The sequence below is a fragment of the Macadamia integrifolia genome, chromosome 7, assembly GCF_013358625.1.
Source record: "Macadamia integrifolia cultivar HAES 741 chromosome 7, SCU_Mint_v3, whole genome shotgun sequence".
Taxonomy (NCBI): Eukaryota; Viridiplantae; Streptophyta; class Magnoliopsida; order Proteales; family Proteaceae; genus Macadamia; species Macadamia integrifolia.
The window spans coordinates 12,583,499-12,600,449 of NC_056563.1; the positions used below are offsets into that span (position 1 = coordinate 12,583,499).

General features: G+C 39.5%; 1 pseudogene; it reads right to left on the reverse strand.

The window, feature by feature from the left end:
* Positions 1-12,862: 12,862 nt before the first annotated feature.
* LOC122085287 lies at positions 12,863-12,976 on the reverse strand (annotated as a pseudogene).
* Positions 12,977-16,951: the final 3,975 nt, after the last annotated feature.

A 16,951-nucleotide genomic window follows, 5' to 3' on the forward strand; every position in this document is an offset into this window, starting at 1 on the left:
ATTTATCACAACTTTGATCTAGATAACATAACATGTTGGACTTCTTTATAGGAAAATATATGTTTCCAGTTCCTAGAATGAAGAAAGAAAACAATTTCTAATATAGAAAATACCTGGTGGCTATCCCAATAAGCGTACCAGTTGCATCTTTGATAGTAAAATCGCATCTTGTCCCAACTCTTCCAGCTTCTAACCATGTCTCAGTCTCAATCATGTTACCCCTATCCAGTATCAATCAAGTTCACAAAATAAGCTTTAATATTGAAGCCCAAAGATCTCAGCTCAACAGTGTGAAATAAAGGTGATAGATAACCTGCCATGTTCTGAATTTGTAAACTTCAATGTGAATTCGAGAGGTCACTCATATTAGACCCAACTTTCTCATGGTGTTGGTGGTTCCCATCCCATCTGTGGAGTAACATAAGCTCTACACATGATTGCATGCAGTTTTCTACATTGGATAGATCAAAACACAAATCAGAATCATCTTGAAAGAGGTAGAGGAAAGGCATATATATATATGGGAAAAGGTTGGGTATGCCGCCGATATCAAGTATGCTAGCACCCATTGTGTCTATCTCTCTCTTCCCTTTTTCTGAAATGACCCTCATATCCTTCTTGAATGATACTCTATCATGTGTTCCTATTGGTGCTATCCGCTAGCATACTTGATATCGGCGGCATACCTATCCCTCTCCCATATCTATATATATATATATATATATATGGAGCTATAAGGAGAATTGTGTGGTCCTCTGTAATACATTTAAACCAAATCCAACAAGACAAAGCGACACAAACCTCGTCATGGAGATCATTCATCCTTATGTAGAGAGAGAATAATGAGGAATAGAGATCGATGGAGAGAGAGAGAGAGACAACGAGGGGAAGGGTTCATGAACAAAGAAAAATAAAAATAAACCCCGTCATAAATAGTGGTATACCTGACATCCATTGAAACATTGAAACAAACTTGTAAACAAATAAATTCAAATAAAATAAAACCGAAGGGGAGGGAGACAACATTCACGTTAACTCAAACAAAACCCTACAACCCTGCCAAAGCCGAATAGAATAGGATCTCTTTAGAGTAACTGTATCGTCCGGACTGTCATGCATAAGAGGTTTCTCTGTTTCCTATTAGTAAGAGAAGGAGAGAAGCATTGGAGATTGGGAATCTAATATAGAAAGAAGGTTTCCTATTGGAGAGAGAGATGAGAGAGATGTACATAACGGAAAGTGAGAATACGTTTCTAATTGGTAAGGGAGAGAGGTGTATTAGAGAGAGTGACTCTATTTTGAAAGAGAGAGGAGGGCGAGATAAGATAGAATGTAAGGAGTTTCATATTGGTAGGAGAGTAATGTGAGAGATGAGGGAGAGATAGGAATAATAAGATAGAATCTAAGGAGTTTTCTATTAGAAAAAGTGTTTTAATTATAAAAGAAAGGAAAGTGGAGAGAGAGAAGGGGACGTGAGAGAGTGAGAAATAACTTTTTAGAGAGTTTTAATTATTAAGAAAATTACAAGGGTACCAACAATTATGGGAAAATGAAAAGGAATAAAGAGAAAAAAATGGTAAAATAGTCAAGTGAAAGATTTGCCACTTCCAAAGATATGATATATAGTATAAAGCTATGCCCTAGTTAATCTGTGCAAACTAGGAAAGAGAAGATTAAAATTTGGAAAAGAGAAAAATAATTTTGGGTTCTATTCCAGCTATTCGAAAGCGTAAAATCAAGGAAGTATTAGATATTCCAACCTGTGACTTTCCTACCCGCTACCTTGGAGTGGAGATTTTAAAGGGCGTGTCAAGAAAGATCTCATCTTTCCTCTCATTGACAAATTCAAAGCTAGACTAGAAGGATGGAAAGATAAACTTCTATCTCTCGCTAGAGGTGTTGAGCTAGTGAAGACGGTCATGGGCAGCATCCCTTTGCATAATTTCTCAGTTTACTATTGGCCAGCTTCTTCAATTATTTAGATGGAGAAATGGCAAAAAAACTTCATCTAGAGTGGCAATGTAGAGTCTTCAAAAGCCATTACCATCAAATGGAGCAGTGTTTATAAGCCAATGAGTGAAGGAGGCCTTGGCATTCGCCATCTCAGATATATCAACTTGGCTTTGTTAGCTAAGCTTTGTTGGCATATTCGATCAAACTTGTCAATGTTTGCTTGTTTCCTAAGAGGTCGGTTTATAGATGACGATGGTAATCTCAAACGATTTGCTTCCTCTATGATTCTTTTTGGTCTAAGAAAGGTATGAAGTTTTGTTCGAGATCCTAAAAGTTGTATCATTGGTGATGGCACGTCCATTAGCTTTTAGTATGATCGTTGGTTGGGCAACTCTAGCCTCCCTGATGAGATCTCGTCTGATTATCCATTAGATCTCAGGTTATCGGCAACAGTTTCAGATTATATTTTTTTATGGCAAATGGGATCTTCCATCTATGGACTCCCTTGTTCTTCAATCTTATTGTAATACGATCTCACAGATCCCTTTTCCTTCAGTCTCTACACTACATAAGAGGATCCATACTTGACTGAATAAGGAAAGTTTTTTGTTTCTTCAGCTTGGGATAAAATCAGATGTAAGAACCCTATTAAGGTTTGGTGGCACTTTTTTGGTAAAAAGGAATTCATCCAAGGCTTTCAATTTTTCGGTTGGTTATTCGTCTAGGACTACTTCCCCACTGATGACATGGTCTCAAAAAAATCCATCCCTCTTGCGTTAAGGTGCAGCTTATGCTACAGAAGTGATGGATCTTTCAAGCACCTCTTCTTGGAATATATATTCTCAATCCATCTATGGTCTTCTATTATGAGGTTCTTTGATCAAAGATGGAGTGGCTTCCCAATGATTGAAAATATTTTCTCGTGGTGGAAGAGAAAGAAAATGCAATGCACTATAACAAGCTATGGCTACCCTTTCTTCTAATAATCCCTTTTCATATATGGGCTGAGAGAAATAGAAGAGGATTTGACGAGACTTCCAAGCCGATGGGTTACGTTGAACAATTAATTTTGAAAGATCTCTGCGAATTCTCAACCCTATCTCCAATTCAATTTAGTTCAGTAGCTGACCTTATTTTAGAAAAATAATTGAAGGCCACTACTTCCTTCCCTCGAGCTAACACAGTTCAAGAATTATTTTGGGCCGCCCCTTCTAATGGCTACCAGAAGCTAAACATAGATGGATGTTCCTTGGGGAATCTGGGACTCTTGGGTGCGGGTGACATTTTTAGAGGGGAATAGGGAAATTGCCTTGGGTGTTTCTCTATATGAAGGAATTGAATCCAACTTCATGGTGGAGTTTGTAGCGTTTTTCCATGGGCTCAAATATCCTTTAGTAAAAGGAATCGGTAAATTATGGATTGAGTGTGACTCTCAATCAGTGGTGACCTGCATAAAAAATCATAAAGTTCCTTGGTGTTTCCAACAAAAGTGGTTGTCTTATAAAAATACTTGGAAAACATAACATGGATGATAACGCATTGCTGCAGAGAGGTAAACAATACAGTAGACAAACTAGCGAAGCTCGCTGCAGTCAGTTGTACTTCTTTAAATTGGGATGGTGCTCCAAAATATATATTATTTGATCTTAACTAGGACAGTCTCAATAGGCCCAGATTTTGTTTTTTGTAATCTCAGTGCTTTGGGTTCTTCTTTGCTAATGGCCATGCCGAAGGTGGAGTAAGATCTTAAAGAGTTTTCTTTTGTAATTCCTCATTCTTTGATTAATATATTCTTTTGCTGGCCTTTAGCCAAAAAAAAAAAAAAGTTTTCTAAACTAAGTAGATATAGATCTACTAGAGATCTAAATAGGACACACTAGAGTATATGGTTTCCAGATATAGGAAAACTCCTATATTAACCAATACACTCCCCCAAGAATGAGTACCAGCTTGATGGACCTTCAACATGTCTCGCAAAAATTGGAAACGTGTTGTTGATAGAGGCTTGGTAAGTGCATCAACAATCTAAATAGAGGTAACAAAAAAACTGAATAGAGAATTGGCTACAGACAATACGCTAAAAAATAAAATGATAATCAATCTCAATGTGTTTTGTGCACGCATGAAAAACTGGAGTAGTAGACAAGTAAGTAGCACCAATATTATCACACCACAAGGATCAGAGGCCCCTTAAGTGGGAATCCAACTCATTAAATAGAGCCTCAAGTCATATTAGCTTAGCAGACACATCAGCCAAGGTTTTGTACTTAGGCTCGGTAGAAGAACGGGCAACAATCTTCTATTTGCGAGAATTCCACGAGAGCAAATTTGGTCCAAAAAAAAATAGCATAGGCCTCAGTAGATCGCTGATCAGAGCTGCTACCTGCCCAATCAGCATTAGAAAAGTCCTTTAGAGAGCGACTGGATGAGCGTTCAATGAGAAGACCATGAGTCATTGTGTGCTTTAAAAATGCAGAATTCGATTCATAGTGGTCCAAAGGGCTTCCGTAGGCTAATGCATGTACTGACAAATTTTGTTAATGACAAAGGTGACATCAGGACAAGTGAGTCTGAGATATTGAAGAGTGCCAATGATCGGACAGTACCGTGTGGGATCAGTAATGAGGGCACCCCTTGAATGAGAGATCGGTGGAGTTGTAGTCATGGGAGTCATTTTGGATTTGTAGTCACTTATACCAGCACGATGAAGAAGGTCTTTGATGTAGCGAGACTGGGACAATAGCATTCCAGAAAATTCGACAACCAGTTGCCAATAAATCAGTTACCTAAAAAGCAATGTTACTGGTTACAGTAACGTCATCAATGTAGATTAAAAGATAAATCAACACAGAGCCCTTTTTGTAGATAAATAAGGAAGGATCAGTGTGAGATGCCAAGAAAACTAGTTGGACCAGGAAGCTGGATAATTGATGGAACCAGTTTTAGGGGCTTGCTTGAGACCATATAAATGACCTATGCAACTAACAAATATGATGAGGCCTGGCTGAATCCTCAAAATCGGGCGGTTGAACCATAAAGACCTCCTCAGCAAAAACCCCATGCAGGAAAGCATTATGGACGTCCAGTAGACATGTGGAGCAGCCTTAAGAGAGAGAGAGAGAGAGAGAGAGAGAGAGAGAGCAATGGCTAGATTGGAGCTAATGGTTACCGGGCTGAGAGTTTCAGTGTAGTCAAGTCCCTCAAGTTGATGAAAACCTTTGGCCATGAGCCTAGCCTTATATTGTTCTAGGGATCCATCGACCTTGCGGTTGATCTGATACACCCATTTATAGTTAATCAAATTTATATGGGAGGAACGAGGCACTAGGGTCTAGGTGTCATTTTTTAAAAGAGCATAAAACTCCTCAGACATCACCGCATGCCACTAGGAATTTTTTAGCTTGGGAGCAACAAGTGGGCTCGTCAGTGAGGGAGGTGGTGGTAGAGAAGACACTAGGAAGTGAAGCCTGGGCATGAGATTGAAGCTGCATATGGTGCACACACTAAGGGGGGGGGCTGGGGGGATCGAAATCCTCTACGACCTCTAACTTTGGTGGAGGTGGCAGAGGCTTGGTTCGATGACGACATGCAGCTTCGTCCATATGTACGGTAGATTGAATAGAAGCCGATCTGCTGTGCGGTTTCCTTAGGGCGTGTTTGGTTCGGTAAATCAAATGGGGCATGTATCAGATATGGATGTCAATCTTTTGAGAGACATTCTTCTGAACTACCTATCTAGCTGAAAAATCGTTTGGTTGCCTTAAGTCTGATACATGTTTCTTACTGGAAAATTGTTTGGTTATCCTAAATATGTGTAATTCTCTCTCTCTCTCTCTCTCTCTCTCTCTCTCTCTCTCTCTCTCTCTCTCTCTCTCTCTCTCTCTCTCTCTCTCTCTCTCATGAGACTAGTCTAAGCAGAAAATAAACCTCGCTTTTCTCCAATCCTTACTTCCAAAGAGTCATGACCATAGATTGGTCTATATTCAGAAAATAATACTCGTTTTACTTGGTCAAACTTCTCCCTCTTTTCAAATCCTCTCTCCACTCGTTTAATTCTAATACCAACCTTCCTTCCATCTTTCCCTTAAATCCAAATCCTCACCTTCTCTCCTTCTTCAAGGCTTTACCTTGTCTTGCTCGTTTCCCAATTCCACCAATTGTAATTCCCGTCTCTGATTTGCTTCACCCTTTAAAGCAATTGAAGTAATTTTAGCAAAACCCTTTTCTGATTTTTTACAGTTAATTGCCAATTGAGTGGGGAAAATACTAATTCTCGAAGCAATCTTGAGCAGTCATTCTGACGTTTGTACCTTCTAATTCTCCATCTTCGTCTTCTTCTGATTCTTTGTCCTTCTCCGAAAAAATGTTGGATTTTACTCATAAACATGAATTAAACCTCATTCTGAGAGTCAAATCAAAATTTGCAGAGTTGTCGACGAGCTGTAGCAAACATCGTCGGTGGTAGGGCAGGCGAACCAGAGACAGAATCTAGGGTTTAGTGGAGGCAGATCCAAGCACTTCAATCGCCTCTGCTACATATCCATGAACAGAACATATGAGATCTGAGATTAAAAACCTAAACTTATAACTCCATGAAAATGAGAGAGAGAGAGAGAGAGAGAGAGAGAGAGAGAGAGAGAGAGAGAGAGAGCTTACCAGTAGTGGGGCGGGGCTGCAGAATCGCCGGGGGTAGATTCTCGGTGATGAGAGCGTATTGAACCAGAGAAGCTTGGCTTGACAGTATCGTAGGTTTAGTGGCCTCCATAGAGGATGTCTTCCATTTTCTCATTTTCTATTAGACTGTAAAAATGGTTGTTCAAATCTGAATGTTGGGTTAAGGTAAACTCAGATTTAATAGACATCCTTTGTAATATGGTCATTCATTGGAAGCATGTGCTTCTCTTATAAGGGTCATCCTAGTGGAACCAAACAACCCAAAAAATTAAGAATTGCCATTCTAAAGAATATCAGCCAATTTATTTACCGAACCAAACACGCCCTTAACAACTCGGTTTAAGGAAGCCGGTCAAAACCAACTCTTACGCCGACTCTCCGCCCATGCTGCTGCTGCTTCCACTACCACAACCTCTGCTCTGGTCTGGACTGGTCTCGATTCTTTCTCTTCCTTAGCTATCAATGTTATTCCCACCTCCGCAGTTCCAGCATTTCTGTCCAACCTGGCCTCTCCGACGCCAAGTTTGCCTGACCAGAGGTTGAGTTCGGTTTCGTCTTCCCACCTGATCTTCGTGTTGTTCTCTCTTCTAAGCTCCCGATTGGACCAAAATTCCCCGATTGGCGTGCCATTGCTAGATCACGGCTCCACCTCCGTGCCTGTCTCGACCTTCCAATCGTAGCGATTTCGTTTCAGAGTGCACGAAACGCTCTCTGGCCCATGTCGTCTTGGGGTCCGCGACACTGTTCTCTCTTCTTCGAATTTCTCTTAACCCTTCTGTCTCTATGTATTCCTGAAATAGAAGAAATGGCTGGATCGCCATCGAAATCAAATAATCCAAAAGCCAGGAAGAGTGTTGAAGTCGAAATGAATGCGATGAAGCGTGCAAAGGATGGAAGCGCTTTCACTAGATGGTATTGTACACTCTCTTTCTGGTCATTTTGGGCTTCAGATATGATCTCATTGGGTTTGTTCCTTAATAATCATTTGCGGGTTCCCATATATTATTGGGTTTTCACAAAAAATTATTAGTCCATCAACATTTCTTGTTTATGGAAATTAAAAGCTTCAGCTTTGATTTCCTTGGCTTTGCTCTTTTATAATCTCTCGTGGGTTCCCATTTGTTACTGGGTTTTCATGGTTATGTTTTGCTCCTTGTGATTCATGTCTTCTTGAGGTTTCTCTATTATACTAAGTTTCTAGCCATCTTCTTCGTCGACGAGAGTCATATTCTGTTGTGGATTAGATCTATCCGATTTCTTCGAATGGGAATCCCTGTTCAGATGCGATGATGATCCCTTCATCTTCAAGAGGCAGTGATCCGTAAGTGAGAAGACATCAGTTTCATCATCATCATCTTCATCTTCATCTTCATCTTCTTCTAATTACTTCCGCATAAGCCTAGATTCCGGTGGTACCGCAGGGGGCAGAACACCCAGACGGGTTGAGTTCTGAAGCGACGGGGCCGTCGATAGAAGACGAAGAAATTCATCTTCTTCATCGTCTTCCTCATCGCCAGATCGGTAATTTGAGATTCCTTGGCCGATATTTTGAGGGAAACTGCCAAGATGGGTGGAAGGGTATTGGGGTTGGTTTTGAGTCGGTGTAAGAGTTGGGTTTGGTCGACTTCCTTAAACCGGATGATTAAGAAAACCGCATAGCAGACAGTTTCAATTCAATCCACCGTACATATGGACAAAACCACGTGTCACCATCGAACCAAGCCTCCGCCAGCCTCTGCCAAAGCTAGAGGTCGTAGACGATTTCGATTAAAAGGCTAAGGTGGGAGTGGCTTCGGGGATGGAGGGGAGGGATGAGTTAGGAGAGGGTGTTGATAGTGGAGAAGAGTTGTAGAATTCGATTAAGGAGTGGATCCTAAGAGGGGTTGTAGGAGTGGTAATGGTGGTAGGCGACCCAGAGAAGGACAAATAGGCATAGTTTTTAAGGTGTTGATGCGGTTTAGAGATGGTAAGGCAGTGCTCCGCCTTATTGAAGTAGCTCCTTATGAGGTTTTTTTTTTTTTTTAAATACATTTTAAAATTACTTGATGAAGATTTTAAATATAGATTTTTTATTGGTAGGTGTATGGTTTTGTTAACACTTGAGATGTATGGGATCAGCTTTACTCCACAAAAAATGACCAAAACAAACAAAACAAAAACCTGATTCACAAACAGAGTTTGGATTTTGTCAAGGGTTATAAGAAAGGGCTTTGAGAAGGAATCAAGGAATAAAGAAGAACCACTGATCCAGGTGATCATTTTGCTCCGACAGCGGCGAGCTTCATTCTTCTTTGACAGGAGTAGAAATATAGTGGATGACCTTAAGGCTTAGGCACTCATTTTGACATCATAGAGGTAAGTATAATAAATACTTGTATTTTTTGTCTTTTTTTCTTTATATTTATAATTTTTGTTTCATAATTATGTATTTATATTATATGTTAATATGTTATGATGATTGATGATTGATGATTGATGATTGATGAAGATGAACTTAGTTTATTCACTTTATTGATTTGTTTTCTTGATGAATATCTTACATTGGTGTGAATATGAATCTTTAATATTTATTTAACATATATGAGTAATAAGATTCAACTAGGATTTGAGCAAAATACATTAGTTTTATAAAAAAAATTACACAAGAACGCTTTAGTTGATAAGGCGATGCTTTATGCCCGCCTTATGATTAAGGCGCTCCGAAAGACCCTCAAATGCTTCCATCGCCTTACCGCCTTAAAAACTATGCAGGTAGGGGTAGACAAGGGAGAAGGTAGATTTGGCAGTATAGGGATAAGCGCAGAGGATGAGAGCGGTGAGGGGGGAGCCGTCGGTAATAGAGAGGGTGGATGGGGAGAGGGTGTAGGGAGAGGGATATGGATAGGTAGAGTACCCCAAGGAATGGAGGAGGATGGAGGAAGATAAGAGGGATGTGGACTAAGTATGGAAGTGGCAAAAGGAAAAGCAAACTCATCAAACTGAACATTACGTGCTATACATGTATATATATATATATATATATGCTCGGTGGACAGATTCGAACACCTGTAACCAATATGAGACGGGCTGTAAACAAAGAAAACACAGGGAGTGGATCAAAATTCAATGTTGTGCGATTATAAGGCCTAAGATAGGGAAAACATAGATAACCAAAAATATGAAAAAAAAAGAATAGTCAGGTTGGCGGGTGGGTCACAAAGTTGGAAGGGAGTGACACGATTGGAAGTATGGGAGGGCATGTGATTTATTTATTTTTTTTCTCTAGAAAATGACAATATTATTAATATTGGGAAAAGAGAATGAAAACATCAAAAACCATCAAAAAAAAAAAAAAGTCGCAGCCCTACCCCCACCTTCGGCATGGCCATCAGCAGGGGAAGGGTAGCACCACTCAAAATCTAAAGTTTGGTCTTCCTTCAGCATCCCTCCTTATCAGCTTCGACACATGATTAGGAAATATAATATTATAGCCTGAAATCCTAGTTTTTGTTGCATCATGGGCCAGAAAGTTAGCAATCGAGTTTGCCTCTCTAAAATTATGAGAAATCTTCCATGTGATCACCTCCAAGTAAGGTTGAATGAAAATCCAGCTCTGGAGAGCAGACCAAGGAATCCTTTTTGTTGAAAGGATATTGCAACCACACTAGAATCTGTCTCCACCCACAAGCGATTTATTCCTAGCTCCTGAGCATGTAGAAGACCTATTATAAGCCCTTCCACCTTAGCCTGGAACACTCTTGTGACTCCCGTGTAAATTTTATAAGATTTAATAACTCTTCCCCAATGGTCTCGAAAAATTTTGCCCGCCCCTGCACGCCCTGAGTTACCCAATGAGCTACCGTCAATGTTCAACTTCACCCAATTAGTGTGAGGTCTACACCAAAAAACCTCTAAAATATGCCAGTGGGGGCCGCTCTGGATCGTTAATCCCAGCTTCCTATAGCAAACAACATTGGTAGCCGTCTTCACTTCTCCTTTGGTACTGGGATTAGAGGATCTAATGTCCTCTAAAATCATTTGTTGCACAAACCATGCTTGTCTCATTTTTCCATCATGTCTTCTACTATTTCTTTCACGCCATACATAGTCCGCCACTGTAACCATACCCAGCTCCCACGCCTCTTTGCAGCACATGTGCTTATACTTTCTTTTCCACCATTGGAATAATTCAGCCAAGGACCCTACCTTCTTCCACCCAACATTGAAACAACCACAAAAAAAAAAGAAAACAACCACAAAAAAAATTCTAAATCTCCTCTATGAAAGAGTAGTGTAGGAATATGTGTTCCATTGATTCACCCTCCCTACCACACAAGCAGCATCTTGATGCCAGAGCTATCCCCTTTTTCTGGATCATCTCATCCATAGGAATCTTGCCCTGAGCCATCCTCCACCCAAAATCCGACTTCCTTGGTTGCATTTTTTGCATCAAATCAAAGATGCCCAAGGGACCATAGGATTACGGGTCCTAATCTCCTCCCAAAAAGAACTGGACCGAAAAGCCCCATCCAAAGTCAGAGACCACAGACACATATCCTCACATTCATAAGCTGGAATTTTTATTTTCCTCACCTTCTCAAACATTTTGTTCAGCATGGACAAGGAGGGTGAGACCAATCTCCACAATATAGCATTGGCGTCTTTCCACAAACCCCTTGTCATTCATAGATGTGGGGGCAAGACACATGAAGGGAGATACCAATGCAGGCAAAAAATGGTGGGTGAGATTGGTACTCACCGCCCCGATCAGTTTTCATGCCTTAATTTTTCTAAAGAATTGTTGTTTCAACAAGAGATTGAAAACGAAAAAAAATAGAAGAATAACCAATACGGAAATGGGAAGACCTTTACCATTACCAATATGAAGCTGATGTAAACCATTGTAATTGTCATAGGAAGAGAGAGAGATTGGATGTCTGGGGTGACATAGTGGGTGGCACCTATGTCAGGGTACCACGTCAGGGTAGAGGATGGCGAGTAATATGGGGTTAGGAGAAGACGAAGACTATGGTATTGGCTAGGGTTGCTAAAGTGAGCGGCTAATGTGGGTTATATTAGGTATAGTGGGGTTGGGGATAGGGTGATTGAGCTTGGGTGGTAGGGCGATAGAAGCCACCACGTCCACCCGAACCCCCATGACCTCGACCAGAATTGGATTGGGCTGCATTAGCTGAGGCAATGGTAGCAGATGGCAAGACCTCAGTTACCTTTAGCTTCTGAAAGGAGCGCATACTCTCATGGTTGAGAAGAAGTCCACTAAGTTCAATGTAGGAGGGAGGCGCCTAGCAGGTCAGGATAGATTGAATAATATCCTAAAGATCTATGTAGAAAGAACAGAGCACATAGATGTTGAAGTCACTAGATTGGAACCAATTGCCTACAACGGCCAACTCATCAGAGAATAGCTTGGCATGTTGAAGAAGGAGGCAACAAACTCATTAGGTTTTTGTTGGAGATTCTAAAGACTTTTGTTCAAGGACATCAGCCTGGTGGAGGAAGTAGATCCAAAAGCATCCTATGGCTGGAATCTTGTCTAGTACAAGGGGGAGAAGATCCTCAGAGAAAAAGGAAAGGAGAATGCTAGTAATGGCGAAATCATGTTGTTGACATGTTGCATTGATAGAAGCATCAAAAGGGCGTAAATTAGAACCATTGAACAAAGGAGTAAAGGCTTTGGTTAAGGAAAGCAACCAACTATTTGCACCAAAGGAGATAGTTGGTGGGTGTTAATTTGAGAGACATATAATGGTAGGAAGAGAAGGTAGAAGTGATGCTGCGAACTGAGGAAGAAGAGAGAATGGAACTCACGACAGTGATGGGGATGAATCCCCAGCGGGAGGGTCCTATGACATGGAGAAAATGCAGGAGAGATGAGAGATCAACTAGGGTGAGAGGCTTGGGCTATGTGGCTCTGATACCATGTCAGAGTTAAATGTTTTAATGTATTGAATGCTCTCAATAGAGAAAATATATATAATAAAGAGGTATGCCCTAGTCAATTTGTGCAAATTAGGAAAGAGAATATTACAATTTGAGTTGGACTCCATATGTGTCAATGATTCCTAAATTGAGTAGATATAGATCTGCTAGAGACCTAAATAAGACATACTAGAATACATGGCTTTCAGATATAGGAAAACTCCTATCATCTAATAAACACAAACAAGGATAAGGGTAGTAGGTGCAACTTGTGGGCAGCAATATAATTTTCATGTACAACCTGCCAAACGTGTCAAAACAAATATGTTAATGGATGAGTCCAAAAGGTTTCCATCTAATAGGTAAGCCCGAAGGCTAGCTTTCAACATTGTCAAGAGAGATACTAACAATTTCTTCTTTAAATGAAAATACATACCAAACACATAGATTATGAATTAATTATAAAAGTTGGCCCCCTAGTGGCAAATAGTTGAACAAAGTGGTTAGTTAAAGTTATTACAATCACCCATTCTATAAGCAAAATGTTTGTATATAAACTAAGAATGACTAAAGGAAGGTCTCCAAAAATGCTTTCAACTCCTGTTGGCACTGGGCTCCCTCACAATATAGTGGCACTAGGCAGGATCTGAGAAAAATGATGAGCTAATCAGATCAGTGAGAGGAACATAACATGGTACAAGCGTGCATACGTATCTAGAATGTAAATATATAAAAGGTGAGATAATCCCATCACATAAAACTCTCAACCAAATAGTATACCACTACTGATCACGTAGGATTTTTCTTCCAACAATCACATGAATGCATGCCTAACTTTAGGAAAGTGGGACCAAACTCACAAACATGCCATAACCTTTTCTAGAGACATCCCCTTTTGCTCATTAGAGAAGGGCTTTGGATTGACATACCCACATTTGACAATCTCCTCTTTTGTGCATCAATCAACCACATTTGGATAGAATGTAATATTTAAAGATGGATCTTGAACTCTTGGTTTTTTATATGATTTAAAAAAAAAAAACCATCTACTTTGATGTCAAGTCTAAGCTCATGTGTTTCCCCATAAGCCTGTAAGGGACTCCCCAAAATAAGCTCACTGTGGTTACCTAGGGTCTTCCTTCTTCCATCATTCTTTCTCAACCCCCTGTTGAGGGGATTTTTGTTTTTTTTGGCCATTATAAGCTATGAAGTTTCTTTTTCCCTTTTCCCCTAGGGGATGTATATTCCCTCCCCCTTCTTCTAATGTATTTTCTATCCACCCAATCAATCAAACACATTATACAAGGTCCATTTATTTTAAGTGTAGGTCTTTAATTGATTTGTCATTGCACAATATAAGAGTAGGGATATGCCATGATCTGCAGCAGCCATTTCACACACACTATTTGAGCAGTCCCGGTCTGAAGTACTCCAGCTGGTACCACTAGCCTGGGCATTCCCATTCACAAGTACGCACATAAGATATCATAAATATCGACAAAACGAAATAATATCATGGTATGTCCCATTCTCAACACTATCCTCGAGAAGCTCCACAATAGGTCACCTATATGATATATCTTAACTCTTAGAATTCCATTTCAGAAGCTAAGGAAAGACTAAAAAAGAAAGGTGGGCTACCAGAGAAGAGCTTATTACCTTATTCTTTCTCTTTTTCTATTTCTTTTTTTCCTCGAACTGAAATTCAAGCAACTTCAAATGTCTGACAGACTAGCCTTAGAAGAAGTTAAAAAAGATTTGTCTCTAAAGTAAGTTGGTTTATATAGAAACCTATCACCAATAGAGATCTTTCACCTAAAATCAGCTTCCCCTACACCTGGCATTATCACTCTACATGTGGGTATTCCATTTCATAATACTCATAGTAATTAAACATTTAAACATATATAAAGGAACATAATTGATTCATATTAAAGTGAAAAATTGAAACTGAAATGTTAATACATAATCTATATAAAATATTTAGAATTAAAAAGGAAATGTTTTGATTTCTACCCAAAAAATTAAATGTAAAAAGTAGTACGACGTACCTTGTAGATTGATTCAGACACCAGATTGATTCTGATGATCTTGATCATTATTCATCATCTTATGACATCCAGTCTTCTTTGTCACACACCGGAAGATCCTGCGAGCAGTTTGAAGTAGGAGAACAGGGCCCACCATCCCAAACAAAATACTGAATAAAAGCAGCAGTGCTATGCTTATCGCTGGAAATGATGCCATTCCACATAAAAATTCCAATACCACTAATGCGATTATGACCAATATGATCAATATCCACATAAAAATCCTCCACCCCAAAGGTAATTTACTCACACGTCGTGAGACCAAGCGAGCAGTGTGAAGGAAAAGAACAAGGCCCACCAACACAAACCAAGTAATGATTGAAACCAAGATGATATTTATAACATTATGAAATTGACCCACTGGTGACAGTTGAGATACTGAGAAAAAGTAAGCTAATAACAATGAAGCAATTATAACCCACATACTTCCCATCATTATCCACACAAAAAGCTTCTTCCTTAATGGTAATCCACTTATGAGCAAAAGGGTTATACTCATAGACCCAACCAGAGAGAGTGTGGTGCAAATTAAGAATGGAGTGTAATTGTCAGGTTTCACATCTGCCATTACAGAAGTACCAGCCGTGTGGTTAAGATAAGAATTGGGAGAATTATGATTAGGATGCCTGCCATAATCTTGCCATACCCCACCAGGAGGACTCAGTATTGCTTGGAAAGCCATGGTACCAATCACTGTTGAGACTACCATTAAAGAATTCTTCTTCCTCTCTAACCAGTCCACGTATTTGTCATCGGATTGCAATACTTGACTAGTACTATGACTACTAGCCCGACTTCGTGTTGAGCCCGCCCCAGTAGTACTATTGTCATTATTATTATTATTGTTATTTACTGGCACTGTTGACAATATAGCTATATCCTTGGCTCTTAATGCTCCGGATGCCCTTAGGGATTCTCCAATATCCAAGTCTTTCGCGTCTCGTGGAGATTGTGCTAAGATATCCAAAGCTGTAAGACCACTCCCATTCAATGCATTCACCTCTATTCCGTTTTTACTCAGCAACACCTCGATGCTCTGTTACATGAAGTTCATTTTGATCAACGGCTATTACATAACATACCTCATAGTTATATGTAAATTACATGCCAAAGTTTAAAAAAAATGGCACTTAACTACTTAAGTATGTTCACCAAATGAGACTAGACCAACTCCAACATCTTTGCATGGCCAAGATGGTGATAGGATTTCCTAAAATATTGAAAGGGTAGAGGACATTATATATATATATATATATATATATATATAAGAAAAAGAATCCTAAAAGGCGGTGTGGCCTTTGTGCCAGCACTCAGTGGGGAGGGGGGAAGATGACTACCCAATGATAGGTAGAAATCTCATCCTATTGATGCTTCTAATAATGCACCCATTGGGACCCACGTTGATGCAGGCCACACTTCTCTCTCTCTCTCTCTCTCTATATATATATATATATATAGACAAAAAAGCTCTAAAAATCAAAAGGTAAAGTGTTAGATTACCACAAAAAGATACCATAAAATACGAGCTTCAATTCTAATAATTGATGAACCCTCCTTTATGGGCCTTTAAGATATTTCCACAAAATTAAAACTCATATCCATGTTTTTAAAAGAGATTTAAAAGCAAGGGAGAAGCGGGGGGCAGGGCGGGTTGCGGGCGGGGAGTTGCCTTCTACTTTATTAAATGGAAACAAACCGACGCCAAAAAAAAATAAAAAAAAGGGTAGCTACCTAGATCTATCAAATCTTGCTGAAATTTTATAAGAAGGTAAACCCCAAGATCTCCTACTCATAGGTTATGTTTGGTTGCAAAGAAAATTTAAAGAAAGAAAGTGAAATTTTCAAACTTACCAGAGAAACTGTTGTATCCATTAGTGATAAGCTACATAAAAAATTTACCCTATTTAATAGAGATACGCCAATACACAATTTTTATTTTACATTTTATAGCAAAGGGATTTGAATACAAAATGAATTGAAATTTAATTTAAAAATAAAAAATGGAATGATTTGGAGATAGTGATATTAGTCACATTGGCAATTACAAAAAATCTCTTCTAAACTTGAAAATTTCACATCTCTTCCTCTAATTTTCCTTGCAATCAAAGGGAGCCATATGCGTTTCAACCAAGTTGGACTTTACCACATGGAAACACAAAGCGTGGAAAATCAAGACTATCAAGATGATGCATGGGTGCATGGATATGCATGAGAGGATATGCCCCCCATCTACCACTTTAAGGTAAGGACGGCTAAAGAAAAACTGTTGTAAAAATTAGCTAAAATCTTGCAAGTTTGTGCGTGTGTGTGGGGGG